Here is a 13,744-nt window from a genome sequence, read left to right as displayed (position 1 = left end):
AGAGAACAGGTAGAGAAGGAGCTGAGGACAGAGAACAGGTAGAGGTAGAGGAGGAACTGAGGACAGAGAACAGGTAGAGGAGGAGCTGAGGACAGAGAACAGGTAGAGGTAGAGGAGGAGCTGAGGACAGAGAACAGGTAGAGGAGGAGCTGAGGACAGAGAACAGGTAGAGGTTGAGGAGGAGCTGAGGACAGAGAACAGGTAGAGGAGGAGCTGAGGACAGAGAACAGGTAGAGGAGGAGCTGAGGACAGAGGACAGGTAGAAGAGTGGAGGAGCTGAGGACAGAGAACATGTAGAGGAGGAGCTGAGGACAGAGGACAGGTAGAGGAGGAGCTGAGGACAGAGGACAGGTAGAGGAGGAGCTGAGGACAGAGAACAGGTAGAGGAGGAGCTGAGGACAGAGAACAGGTAGAGGTAGAGGAGGAGTTGAGGACAGAGAACAGGTAGAGGAGGAGCTGAGGACAGAGGACAGGTAGAAGAGTGGAGGAGCTGAGGACAGAGAACAGGTAGATGAGGAGCTGAGGACAGAGAACAGGTAGATGAGGAGCTGAGGACAGAGAACAGGTAGAGGAGGAGCTGAGGACAGAGAACAGGTAGAGGAGGAGATGAGGACAGAGGACAGGTAGAAGAGTGGAGGAGCTGAGGACAGAGAACAGGTAGAGGAGGAGCTAAGGACAGAGAGCAGGTAGAGGAGGAGCAGAGGACAGAGAACAGGTAGAGGAGGAGCTGAGGACAGAGAACAGGTAGAGGAGGAGCTGAGGACAGAGAACAGGTAGAGGAGGAGCTGAGGAAAGAGAACAGGTAGAGGAGAAGATGAGGACAGAGGACAGGTAGAAGAGTGGAGGAGCTGAGGACAGAGAACAGGTAGAAGAGTGGAGGGAGCTGAGGACAGAGAACAGGTAGATGAGGAGCTGAGGACAGAGAACAGGTAGAGGTAGAGGAGGAGCTGAGGACAGAGAACAGGTAGAGGAGGAGCTGAGGACAGAGGACAGGTAGAGGAGGAGCTGAGGACAGAGAACAGGTAGAGGTAGAGGAGGAGCTGAGGACAGAGAACAGGTAGAGTAGGAGCTGAGGACAGAGAACAGGTAGAGGTAGAGGAGGAGCTGAGGACAGAGAACAGGTAGAGGAGGAGCTGAGGACAGAGAACAGGTAGAGGTAGAGGAGGAGCTGAGGACAGAGAACAGGTAGAGGAGGAGCTGAGGACAGAGGACAGGTAGAAGAGTGGAGGAGCTGAGGACAGAGAACAGGTAGAGGAGGAGCTGAGGACAGAGAACAGGTAGAGGAGGAGCTGAGGACAGAGAACAGGTAGAGGAGGAGCTGAGGACAGAGAACAGGTAGAGGTTGAGGAGGAGCTGAGGACAGAGAACAGGTAGAGGAGGAGCTGAGGACAGAGAACAGGTAGAGGAGGAGCTGAGGACAGAGGACAGGTAGAAGAGTGGAGGAGCTGAGGACAGAGAACATGTAGAGGAGGAGCTGAGGACAGAGGACAGGTAGAGGAGGAGCTGAGGACAGAGGACAGGTAGAGGAGGAGCTGAGGACAGAGAACAGGTAGAGGAGGAGCTGAGGACAGAGGACAGGTAGAGGAGGAGCTGAGGACAGAGAACAGGTAGAGAAGGAGCTGAGGACAGAGGACAGGTAGAGGAGGAGCTGAGGACAGAGAACAGGTAGAGGTAGAGGAGGAGTTGAGGACAGAGAACAGGTAGAGGAGGAGCTGAGGACAGAGGACAGGTAGAAGAGTGGAGGAGTTGAGGACAGAGAACAGGTAGAGGAGGAGCTGAGGACAGAGAACAGGTAGAGGAGGAGCTGAGGACAGAGAACAGGTAGAGGAGGAGCTGAGGACAGAGAACAGGTAGAGGAGGAGCTGAGGACAGAGAACAGGTAGAGGAGGTGATGAGGACAGAGGACAGGTAGAAGAGTGGAGGAGCTGAGGACAGAGAACAGGTAGAAGAGTGGAGGAGCTGAGGACAGAGAACAGGTAGAGGAGGAGCTGAGGACAGAGAACAGGTAGAGGAGGAGCTGAGGACAGAGGACAGGTAGAGGTAGAGGAGGAGCGGTAGCTGAGGACAGAGAACAGGTCGAGGAGGAGCTGAGGACAGAGAACAGGTAGAGGAGGAGCTGAGGACAGAGGACAGGTAGAGGAGGAGCTGAGGACAGAGGACAGGTAGAGGAGGAGCTGAGGACAGAGAACAGGTAGAGAAGGAGCTGAGGACAGAGGACAGGTAGAGGAGGAGCTGAGGACAGAGAACAGGTAGAGGTAGAGGAGGAGCTGAGGACAGAGAACAGGTAGAGGAGGAGCTGAGGACAGAGGACAGGTAGAAGGGTGGAGGAGCTGAGGACAGAGAACAGGTAGATGAGGAGCTGAGGACAGAGAACAGGTAGAGGAGGAGCTGAGGACAGAGAACAGGTAGAGGAGGAGCTGAGGACAGAGAACAGGTAGAGGAGGAGCTGAGGACAGAGAACAGGTAGAGGAGGAGCTGAGGACTGAGAACAGGTAGAGGAGGAGCTGAGGACAGAGAACACGTAGATGAGGAGCTGAGGACAGAGAACAGGTAGAGGAGGAGCTGAGGACAGAGAACAGGTAGAGGAGGAGCTGAGGACAGAGAACAGGTAAAGGAGGAGCTGAGAACAGAGAACATGTAGAGGAGGAGCTGAGGACAGAGAACAGGTAGAGGAGGAGCTGAGGACAGAGAACAGGTAGAGGAGGAGCTGAGGACTGAGAACAGGTAGAGGAGGAGCTGAGGACAGAGAACAGGTAGAGGAGGAGCTGAGGACAGAGAACAGGTAGAGGAGGAGCTGAGGACAGAGAACAGGTAGAGGTAGAGGAGGAGCTGAGGACAGAGAACATGTAGAGGAGGAGCTGAGGACAGAGAACAGGTAGAGGTAGAGGAGGAGCTGAGGACAGAGAGCAGGTAGAGGTAGAGGAGGAGCTGAGGACAGAGAACATGTAGAGGAGGAGCTGAGGACAGAGAACAGGCAGAGGAGGAGCTGAGGACAGAGAACAGGTAGAGGTAGAGGAGGAGCTGAGGACAGAGAACAGGTAGAGGAGGAGCTGAGGACAGAGAACAGGTAGAGGAGGAGCTGAGGACAGAGAACAGGTAGAACAGTGGAGGAGCTGAGGACAGAGAACAGGTAGAGGTAGAGGAGGAGTTGAGGACAGAGAACAGGTAGAGGAGGAGCTGAGGACAGAGAACAGGTAGAGGAGGAGCTGAGGACAGAGAACAGGTAGAGGAGGAGCTGAGGACAGAGAACAGGTAGAGGAGGAGCTGAGGACAGAGAACAGGTAGAGGAGGAGCTGAGGACAGAGAGCAGGTAGAGGAGGAGCTGAGGACAGAGAGCAGGTAGAGGAGGAGCTGAGGACAGAGAACAGGTAGAGGAGGAGCTGAGGACAGAGAGCAGGTAGAGGAGGAGCTGAGGACAGAGAACAGGTAGAGGAGGAGCTGAGGACAGAGAACAGGTAGAGGAGGAGCTGAGGACAGAGAACAGGTAGAGGAGGAGCTGAGGACAGAGAACAGGTAGAGGAGGAGCTGAGGACAGAGAGCAGGTAGAGGAGGAGCTGAGGACAGAGAACAGGTAGAGGAGGAGCTGAGGACAGAGAACAGGTAGAGGAGGAGCTGAGGACTGAGAACAGGTAGAGGAGGAGCTGAGGACTGAGAACAGGTAGAGGAGGAGCTGAGGACAGAGAACAGGTACAGGAGGAGCTGAGGACAGAGAACAGGTACAGGCGTAGAGGTTAGGCTGCCGTGGTAACTAAAGCATTACACAAAGTGTCTTGTTGGTTTCTGACCAGTGTTTGTTTTTGTTTGTTTCCTCTTAGAAGGGAATGTAGCGTTCTCTGTTACTTTGGGAGTTAGGGGGTTACTATGGTGGTTACTATGGACCCACATCCAATACCCTGGTCTACAAGGACATCCTGACAAACATCGGCAATCACTACAACCCAACTAATGGTGAGTTACAATGTATGCTTTGCTGCAGTTTCTTACTCTTGAACTGATCTGTGGAGAGTCTTCAACTGAACTATCTATAGAGAGTCTTCAACTGAATTATCTATGGAGAGAGATAGTTCAGTCTATCTATAGAGAGTCTTCAACTGAACTATGTATGGAGAGTCTTCAACTGAATTATCTATAGAGAGTGTTCAACTGAATTATTTATAGAGGGTCTTCACCTGAATTATCTATGGAGAGTCTTCAACTGATTTATCAATAGAGAGTGTTCAGCTGAATTATCTATAGAGAGTCTTCAACTGAATTATCTATGGAGAGAGATAGTTCAGTCTATCTATAGAGAGTCTTCAACTGAACTATGTATGGAGACAGACTCACATGTTTAATCTCTTTCCCAGGTCACTTCACAGCCCCAGTGAGGGGAGTGTACTACTTCAGAATCGCCTTGTTCGGAATCGTAGAAAGGAACAGCGGCATACATTGCAACCTCCGCACAAATGGCAATGTAACCCTGAAGGCAGGTCTTTGGGAATACATTGCAAAATCCCAGCACCATGTAGCTAATGCTGCCTCTCTGCTGCTAGAGCAGGGAGATGTAGTTGACGTTCAACTGGGTGGAACCACAATCTATGATGACAGTCACAAGAGAAACACCTTCAGTGGCTTCCTGCTCTTCCCAGTGTGAGATGATAATCAGTGAACCACAATGGAAATAAGCCTTCAGCCAACGTGTGTTTATCCTCTATATTTGTTTTTATTGATTGCAATGTTGTGTCTGGCTGGAGCACCCTTCTCCTTTTGATTATAAAATAAATGAAGTCGATTGATCGATCAATAAATCAACCAAGCAATCTGTCAATCACTATGAATCTTTCTGTAAGTAAAAATGAAAGATTAACAACATATTTATTCTCATGTATGTTGTGGACTCAAGATCATTCAATACTTATTTTCATTCTATATCTATCTATAGAGATCTGTAATGGCTGTCGGGAGAGAGAGTAGACTAAGGCGCAGCGGAGTTAGTGTTCATCATGATTTTTATTTAATAAAGAACACATCACAAAACAAAACGAGAAAACTGACAGCCAAACAGTCCTGTCTGGTTTAAAACACTCAACAGAAACAATTACCCACAAAATCCAAAGGAAAAACATGCTCCTTATGTGTGACTGCCAATCAGCAACAACGAACTTCAGCTGTGCCACACACGGCCCAAAACAAAGAAATACAAAAAACCTAGAAAACGAACATAGAACGCCCACCCAATGTAACACCCTGGCCTAACCAAAATAAAGAACAAAAAACCCCTCTCTATGGCCAGGGCGTTACAAGATGTTTACTGTAAATGAGTTGATAATACTATGCTCTGCTGGTAGAGCAGTGATTCAGCTGTTAGGTATGGTAGAGCAGCTGTTAGGTATGGTAGAGCAGCTGTTAGGTATGGTAGAGCAGTTGTTAGGTATGGTAGAGCAGCTGTTAGGTATGGTAGAGCAGTTGTTAGGTATGGTAGAGCAGCTGTTAGGTATGGTAGAGCAGTGTTTCAGCTGTTAGGTATGGTAGAGTAACTGTTAGGTATGGTAGAGCAGCTGTTAGGTATGGTAGAGCAGCTGTTAGGTACGGTAGAGCAGCTGTTAGCTACATACATACATATATACATTCCAAGATGGCATAGCAGTCAGACGTCCTTTGTCTTCCTCTTGTCGTGTCCATATATATATATATATATATATATATATATATATATATATATATATATATATATATATATATATAATTTTCTTCGCATATCTTTTTATATTTTTTTTCTCTAAAAACTCAACCTCAAAACACTCTCCTGCAACAATAAAAAAAAATATATATATTATTTACCTCAAATCTGAAATCCACAACAGAACGGTTGGCAGTCATCAGCTATCCCTTAGCTCGAAAAGCTATCGGCAGTTTTGTACAGCGCAACTCAGACCAGAGCATACCAGACCTATTTTTCTCTCCATATCCCCGGATTTCTACCGCAGGCTCTGGACATTTACACCTGGATCTTGCAGCTAGCTACCTGCTACCCGACTGACTATTGGCTAACGTCGGTCCCGGAGCTAACATCAATCATTCCGGAGCTAGCCAGCTGAAGAGTTCCATCAGCCACTCCTGGGCTACAATCACCTATCCGGACCCATTTTACTGCCGATGCGGAGCCCCATCGGGCCTTCACAACTGGACTACCGACGTTATCTGCCCGAGGGAGTTATCCAACTGGCCCCTCCATATGGTATGGTAGAGCAGCTGTTATGTTTGGTAGAGCAGCTGTTAGGTGAGGTAGAGCAGCTGTTAGGTATGGTAGAGCAGCTGTTAGGTATGGTAGAGCAGCTGTTAGGTATGGTAGAGCAGCTGTTAGGTATAGTAGAGCAGCTGTTAGGATGGTAGAGCAGTGATTCAGTTGTTAGGTATGGTAGAGCAGCTGTTAGGTATGGTAGAGCAGCTGTTAGGTATGGTAGAGCAGCTGTTAGTTATGGTAGAGCAGCTGTTAGGTATGGTAGAGCAGCTGTTAGGTATGGCAGAGCAGTGATTCAGCTGTTAGGTATGGTAGAGCAGCTGTTAGGTATGGAGGAGTAGTGATTCTGCTGTTAGGTATGGTAGAGCAGCTGTTAGGTATGGTAGAGCAGCTGTTAGGTATGGTAGAGCAGCAGTTGGGCATAGTAGAGCAGCTGTTAGGTATGGTAGAGCAGCAGTTAGGTATGGTAGAGCAGCTGTAAGGTATGGTAAAGCAGCTGTAAGGTATGGTAGAGCAGCTGTTAGGTATGGTAGAGTAGTGATTCTGCTGTTAGGTATGGTTGAGCAGCTGTTAGGTATAGTAGAGTAGATTTTAGGTATGGTAGAGCAGCTGTTAGGTATGGTAGAGCAGCTGTAAGGTATGGTAGAGCAGCTGTTAGGTATGGTAGAGTAGTGATTCTGCTCTTAGGTATGGTTGAGCAGCTGTTAGGTATAGTAGAGTAGATTTTAGGTATGGTAGAGCAGCTGTTAGGTATGGTAGAGCAGCTGTAAGGTATGGTAGAGCAGCTGTTAGGTATGGTAGAGTAGTGATTCTGCTGTTAGGTATGGTTGAGCAGCTGTTAGGTATGGTAGAGCAGTTGTTAGGTATGGTAGAGCAGTGATTCAGCTGTTAGGTATGGTAGAGCAGGTGTTAGGTATGGTAGAGCAGCTGTTAGGTATGGTAGAGCAGCTGTTAGCTGTGGTAGAGCACCTGTTAGGTATAGTAGAGTAGATTTTAGGTATGGTAGAGCAGCTGTTAGGTATAGTAGAGCAGCTGTTAGGTATGGTATAGCAGCTGTTAGGTATGGTAGAGCAACCCCACCACAATAGTACCTCACATCAACCCCACTACAATAGGACATCACATCAACCCCACTACAATAGGACATCATATCAACCCATCAAATCAAATCAAATCAAATGTATTTATATAGCCCTTCGTACATCAGCTGATATCTCAAAGTGCTGTACAGAAACCCAGTCTAAAACCCCAAACAGCAAGCAATGCATGTGAAAGAAGCACGGTGGCTAGGAAAAACTCCCTAGAAAGGCCAAAAACCTAGGAAGAAACCTAGAGAGGAACCAGGCTATGAGGGGTGGCCAGTCCTCTTCTGGCTGTGCAGGGTGGATATTATAACAGAACATGGTCAAGATGTTAAAATGTTCATAAATGACCAGCATGGTCAAATAATAATAATCATAGTAGTTGTCGAGGGTGCAACAAGCACGTCCGGTGAACAGGTCAGGGTTCCATAGCCGCAGGCAGAACAGTTGAAACTGGAGCAGCAGCACGGCCAGGTGGACTGGGGACAGCAAGGAGTCATCATACCAGGTAGTCCTGAGGCATGGTCCTAGGGCTCAGGTCCTCTGAGAGAAAGAGAGAAAGCGAGAATTAGAGAGAGCATATTTAAATTCACACAGGACACCGGATAAGACAAGAGAAATACTCCAGATGTAACAGACTGACCCTAGCCCCCCGACACATAAACTACTGCAACATAAATACTGGAGGCTGAGACAGGAGGGATCAGAAGACACTGTGGCCCCATCCGATGATACCCCCGGACAGGGCCAAACAGGCAGGATATAACCCCACCCACTTTGCCAAAGCACAGCCCCCACACCACTAGAGGGATGTCTCCAACCACCAACTTACCGTCCTAAGACAAGGCCGAGTATAGCCCACAACGATCTCCGCCATGGCACAACCCAAGGGGGGGCGCCAACCCAGACAGGAAGACCACGTCAGTGACTCAACCCACTCAAGTGACGCACCCCTCCCATGGACGGCATGGAAGAACACCAGTAAGCCAGTGACTCAGCCCCTGTAAAAGGGTTAGAGGCAGAGAATCCCAGTGGAAAGAGGGGAACCGGCAAGGCAGAGACAGCAAGGGCGGTTCGTTGCTCCAGCCTTTCCGTTCACCTTCACACTCCTGGGCCAGACTATAGTTAATCATAGGACCTACTGAAGAGATAAGTCTTCAGTAAAGACTTAAAGGTTGAGACTGAGTCTGCGTCTCTCACATTGGTAGGCAGACCATTCCATAAAAATGGAGCTCTATAGGAGAAAGCCCTACCTCCAGCCGTTTGCTTAGAAATTCTAGGGACAATTAGGAGGCCTGCGTCTTGTGACCGTAGCGTACGTGTAGATATGTACGGCAGGACCAAATCGGAAAGATAGGTAGGAGCAAGCCCATGTAATGCTTTGTAGGTTAGCAGTAAAACCTTGAAATCAGCCCTTGCCTTAACAGGAAGCCAGTGTAGGGAGGCTAGCACTGGAGTAATATGATACATTTTTTTGGTTCTAGTCAGGATTCTAGCAGCCGTATTACAATAGGACATCACATCAACCCCACTATAATAGGACATCACATCAACCTCACTACTATAGGACATCCCATCAACCCCACTACAATAGGACATCACATCAACCCGACTGCAATAGGACACCACATCAAGCCATCAACCCCACTACTATAGGACACCACATCAACCCCACTACAATAAGACATCACATCAACCCCACTACAATAGGACACCACATCAACCCCACCACAATAGGACATCACATCAACCCATCAACCCCACTACAATAGGACATCACATCAACCCCACTACAATAGGACACCACATCAACCCCACTACAATAGGACACCACATCAATCCCTCTACTATAGGACATCACATCAACCCCACTACAATAGGACATCACATCATCCCCACTACAATAAGACATCACATCAACCCCACTACAATAGGACATCACATCATCCCCACTACAATAGGACATCACATCAACCCCACTACTATAGGACATCACATCAACCCATCAACCCCACTACAATAAGACACCACATCAACCCCACTACAATAGGACATCACATCAACCCCACTACAATAAGAAATCACATCAACCCCACTACAATAGGACATCACATCAACCCCACTACAATAGGACATCACATCAACCCCACTACAATAGTACCTCACATCAACCCCACTACAATAGGACATCACATCAACCCCACTACAATAGGACATCACATCAACCCCACTACAATAAGACATCACATCAACCCCACTACAATAGTACCTCACATCAACCCCACTACAATAGGACACCACATAAACCCCACTACAATAGGACATCACATCAACCCCACTACAATAGGACATCACATCAACCCCACTACAATAGGACATCACATCAACCCCACTACAATAGGACATCACATCAACCCCACTACAATAGGACATCACATCAACCCCACTACTATCGGACATCACATCAACCCATCAACCCCACTACAATAAGACATCACATCAACCCCACTACAATAGGACATCACATCAACCCATCAACCCCACTACAATAAGACACCACATCAACCCCACTACAATAGGACATCACATCAACCCCACTACAATAAGACATCACATCAACCCCACTACAATAGGACATCACATCAACCCATCAACCCCACTACAATAAGACACCACATCATCCCCACTACAATAAGACATCACATCAACCCCACTACAATAGGACATCACATCAACCCATCAACCCCACTACAATAAGACACCACATCAACCCCACTACAATAGGACATCACATCAACCCCACTACAATAAGACATCACATCAACCCCACTACAATAGGACATCACATCAACCCCACTACAGTAGGACACCACATCAACCCCACTACAATAGGACATCACATCAACCCCACTACAATAGGACATCACATCAACCCCACTACAATAGGACATCACATCAACCCATCAACCCCACTACAATAGGACATCACATCAACCCCACTATAGTAGGACATCACATCAACCCCACTACAATAGGACATCACATCAACCCCACTACAATAAGACATCACATCAACCCCACTACAATAGGACATCACATCAACCCCACTACAATAGGACATCACATCAACCCCACTACAATAGGACATCACATCAACCCCACTACAATAGGACATCACATCAACCCCACTACAATAGGACATCACATCAACCCCACTACAATAAGACACCACATCAACCCCACTACTATAGGACATCACATCAACCCCACTACAATAGGACATCACATCATCACATCAACCCCACTACAATAAGACACCACATCAACCCCACTACAATAGGACATCACATCAACCCCACTACAATAAGACATCACATCAACCCCACTACAATAGGACATCACATCAACCCCACTACAATAAGACATCACATCAACCCCACTACAATAAGACATCACATCAACCCCACTACAATAGGACATCCCATCAACCCCACTACAATAGGACATCACATCAACCCCACTACAATAGGACATCACGTCAACCCCACTACAATAGGACATCACATCAACCCCACTACAATAGGACTTGGGCTGACTGAAAATGGAGTCTGGAAAGAGCTCACCTTTGGCCCTTCAGAATCTTTATTGAAATTGATTTTTAGTCAAGGACTAGGCTTAATCTGTGTCCATGAAACCAGCACTAAATGCAAACACTCAGAGAGGTTTCCGACCTTTTATATTGATAAACTGTAATGCTTTCCCTAGATTGAGTCATGCAGAGGAGGAGTCAGTTTTGTGGTCCTTACCGTTTTCTATAGATTAAGCCAGGCAGAGGAGTCAATATGGGAATGCTAAACGTTTTCTCTAGATTAAGCCAGGCAGAGGAGTCAATATGGGAATGCTAAACAGTTCTCTAGATTAAGCCATGCACAGGTGGAGTCAGTATGGGGTACTAAACATCTTTTGTGAAAACGCAGCTCCTGTGTTTATACTATAAAAAATGGATATAGGTGGCATCATAGCAGAGATGTTAGAAAAATAGTTTGTATTATTGTAACGGCCGTCGGGAGAGAGAGTAGACCAAGGCGCAGCGGAGTTAGTGTTCATCATAGTTATTTAATTAACGTAAGAACACGATACAAAAAACAAGAAAACCGACAGCCAAAACAGTCCTGTCAGGTGCGAAACGAAACAGAAACAATTACCCACAAAACCCCAACGGAAAAACAGGCACTTATGTGTGACTCCCAATCAGCAACAACCAACAACGGCTGTGCCTGATTGGAAGCCACACGGCCAAAATCAATGAAACAGACAACATAGAAAATGAACATAGAACGCCCACCCAATGTAACACCCTGGCCTAACCAAAATAAAGAACAAAAACCAATCTCTATGGCCAGGGCGTTACAGTTATTCGCATACATTTGCTCTCCGTCACCATCTACTGTCTAACTAAACCTCTTCATCACCATCTACTGTCTAACTAAACCTCTTCATCACCATCTACTGTCTAACTAATCCTCTTCATCACCATCTACTGTCTAACTAAACCTCTTCATCTACTGTCTAACTAAACCTCTTCATCACCATCTACTGTCTAACTAAACCTCTTCATCTACTGTCTAACTAAACCTCTTCATCACCATCTACTGTCTAACTAAACCTTTTCATCACCATCTACTGTCTAACTAAACCTCTTCATCTACTGTCTAACTAATCCTCTTCATCTACTGTCTAACTAAACCTCTTCATCACCATCTACTGTCTAACTAAACCTCTTCATCACCATTTACTGTCTAACTAAACCTCTTCATCACCATCTACTGTCTAACTAAACCTCTTCATCTACTGTCTAACTAAACCTCTTCATCTACTGTCTAACTAAACCTCTTCATCACCATCTACTGTCTAACTAAACCTCTTCATCTACTGTCTAACTAAACCTCTTCATCACCATCTACTGTCTAACTAAACCTCTTCATCACCATCTACTGTCTAAATAAACCTCTTCATCACCATCTACTGTCTAAATAAACCTCTTCATCACCATCTACTGTCTAACTAAACCTCTTCATCTACTGTCTAACTAAACCTCTTCATCTACTGTCTAACTAATCCTCTTCATCACCATCTACTGTCTAACTAATCCTCTTCATCTACTGTCTAACTAAACCTCTTCATCACCATCTACTGTCTAACTAAACCTCTTCATCTACTGTCTAACTAAACCTCTTCATCACCATCTACTGTCTAACTAAACCTCTTCATCTACTGTCTAACTAAACCTCTTCATCACCATCTACTGTCTAACGAAACCTCTTCATCACCATCTACTGTCTAACTAAACCTCTTCATCACCATCTACTGTCTAACTAATCAGCTTCATCTACTGTCTAACTAAACCTCTTCATCTACTGTCTAACTAAACCTCTTCATTTACTGTCTAACTAAACCTCTTCATCACCATCTACTGTCTAACTAATCCTCTTCATCTACTGTCTAACTAAACCTCTTCATCACCATCTACTGTCTAACTAAACCTCTTCATCTACTGTCTAACTACACCTCTTCATCACCATCTACTGTCTTACTAAACCTCTTCATCAACATCTACTGTCTAACTAAACCTCTTCATCACCATCTACTGTCTAACTAAACCTCTTCATCACCATCTACTGTCTAACTAAACCTCTTCATCTACTGTCTAACTAAACCTCTTCATCACCATCTACTGTCTAACTAAACCTCTTCATCACCATCTACTGTCTAAATAAACCTCTTCATCTACTGTCTAACTAAACCTCTTCATCTACTGTCTAACTAATCCTCTTCATCACCATCTACTGTCTAACTAATCCTCTTCATCTACTGTCTAACTAATCCTCTTCATCACCATCTACTGTCTAACTAAACCTCTTCATCACCATCTACTGTCTAAATAAACCTCTTCATCTACTGTCTAACTAAACCTCTTCATCACCATCTACTGTCTAAATAAACCTCTTCATCTACTGTCTAACTAAACCTCTTCATCACCATCTACTGTCTAACTAATCCTCTTCATCTACTGTCTAACTAAACCTCTTCATCACCATCTACTGTCTAAATAAACCTCTTCATCACCATCTACTGTCTAACTAAATCTCTTCATCACCATCTACTGTCTAACTAAACCTCTTCATCAACATCTACTGTCTAAATAAACCTCTTCATCTACTGTCTAACTAAACCTCTTCATCACCATCTACTGTCTAAATAAACCTCTTCATCTACTGTCTAACTAAACCTCTTCATCACCATCTACTGTCTAACTAATCCTCTTCATCTACTGTCTAACTAAACCTCTTCATCACCATCTACTGTCTAACTAATCCTCTTCATCTACTGTCTAACTAAACCTCTTCATCACCATCTACTGTCTAACTAAACCTCTTCATCA

This window comes from Salmo salar, chromosome ssa08 (genome assembly GCF_905237065.1).
Source record: "Salmo salar chromosome ssa08, Ssal_v3.1, whole genome shotgun sequence".
In the NCBI taxonomy this organism is placed as follows: Eukaryota; Metazoa; Chordata; class Actinopteri; order Salmoniformes; family Salmonidae; genus Salmo; species Salmo salar.
The sequence above is the reverse complement of the archived record's forward strand: the minus strand, read 5'-3'. Positions refer to the sequence as shown.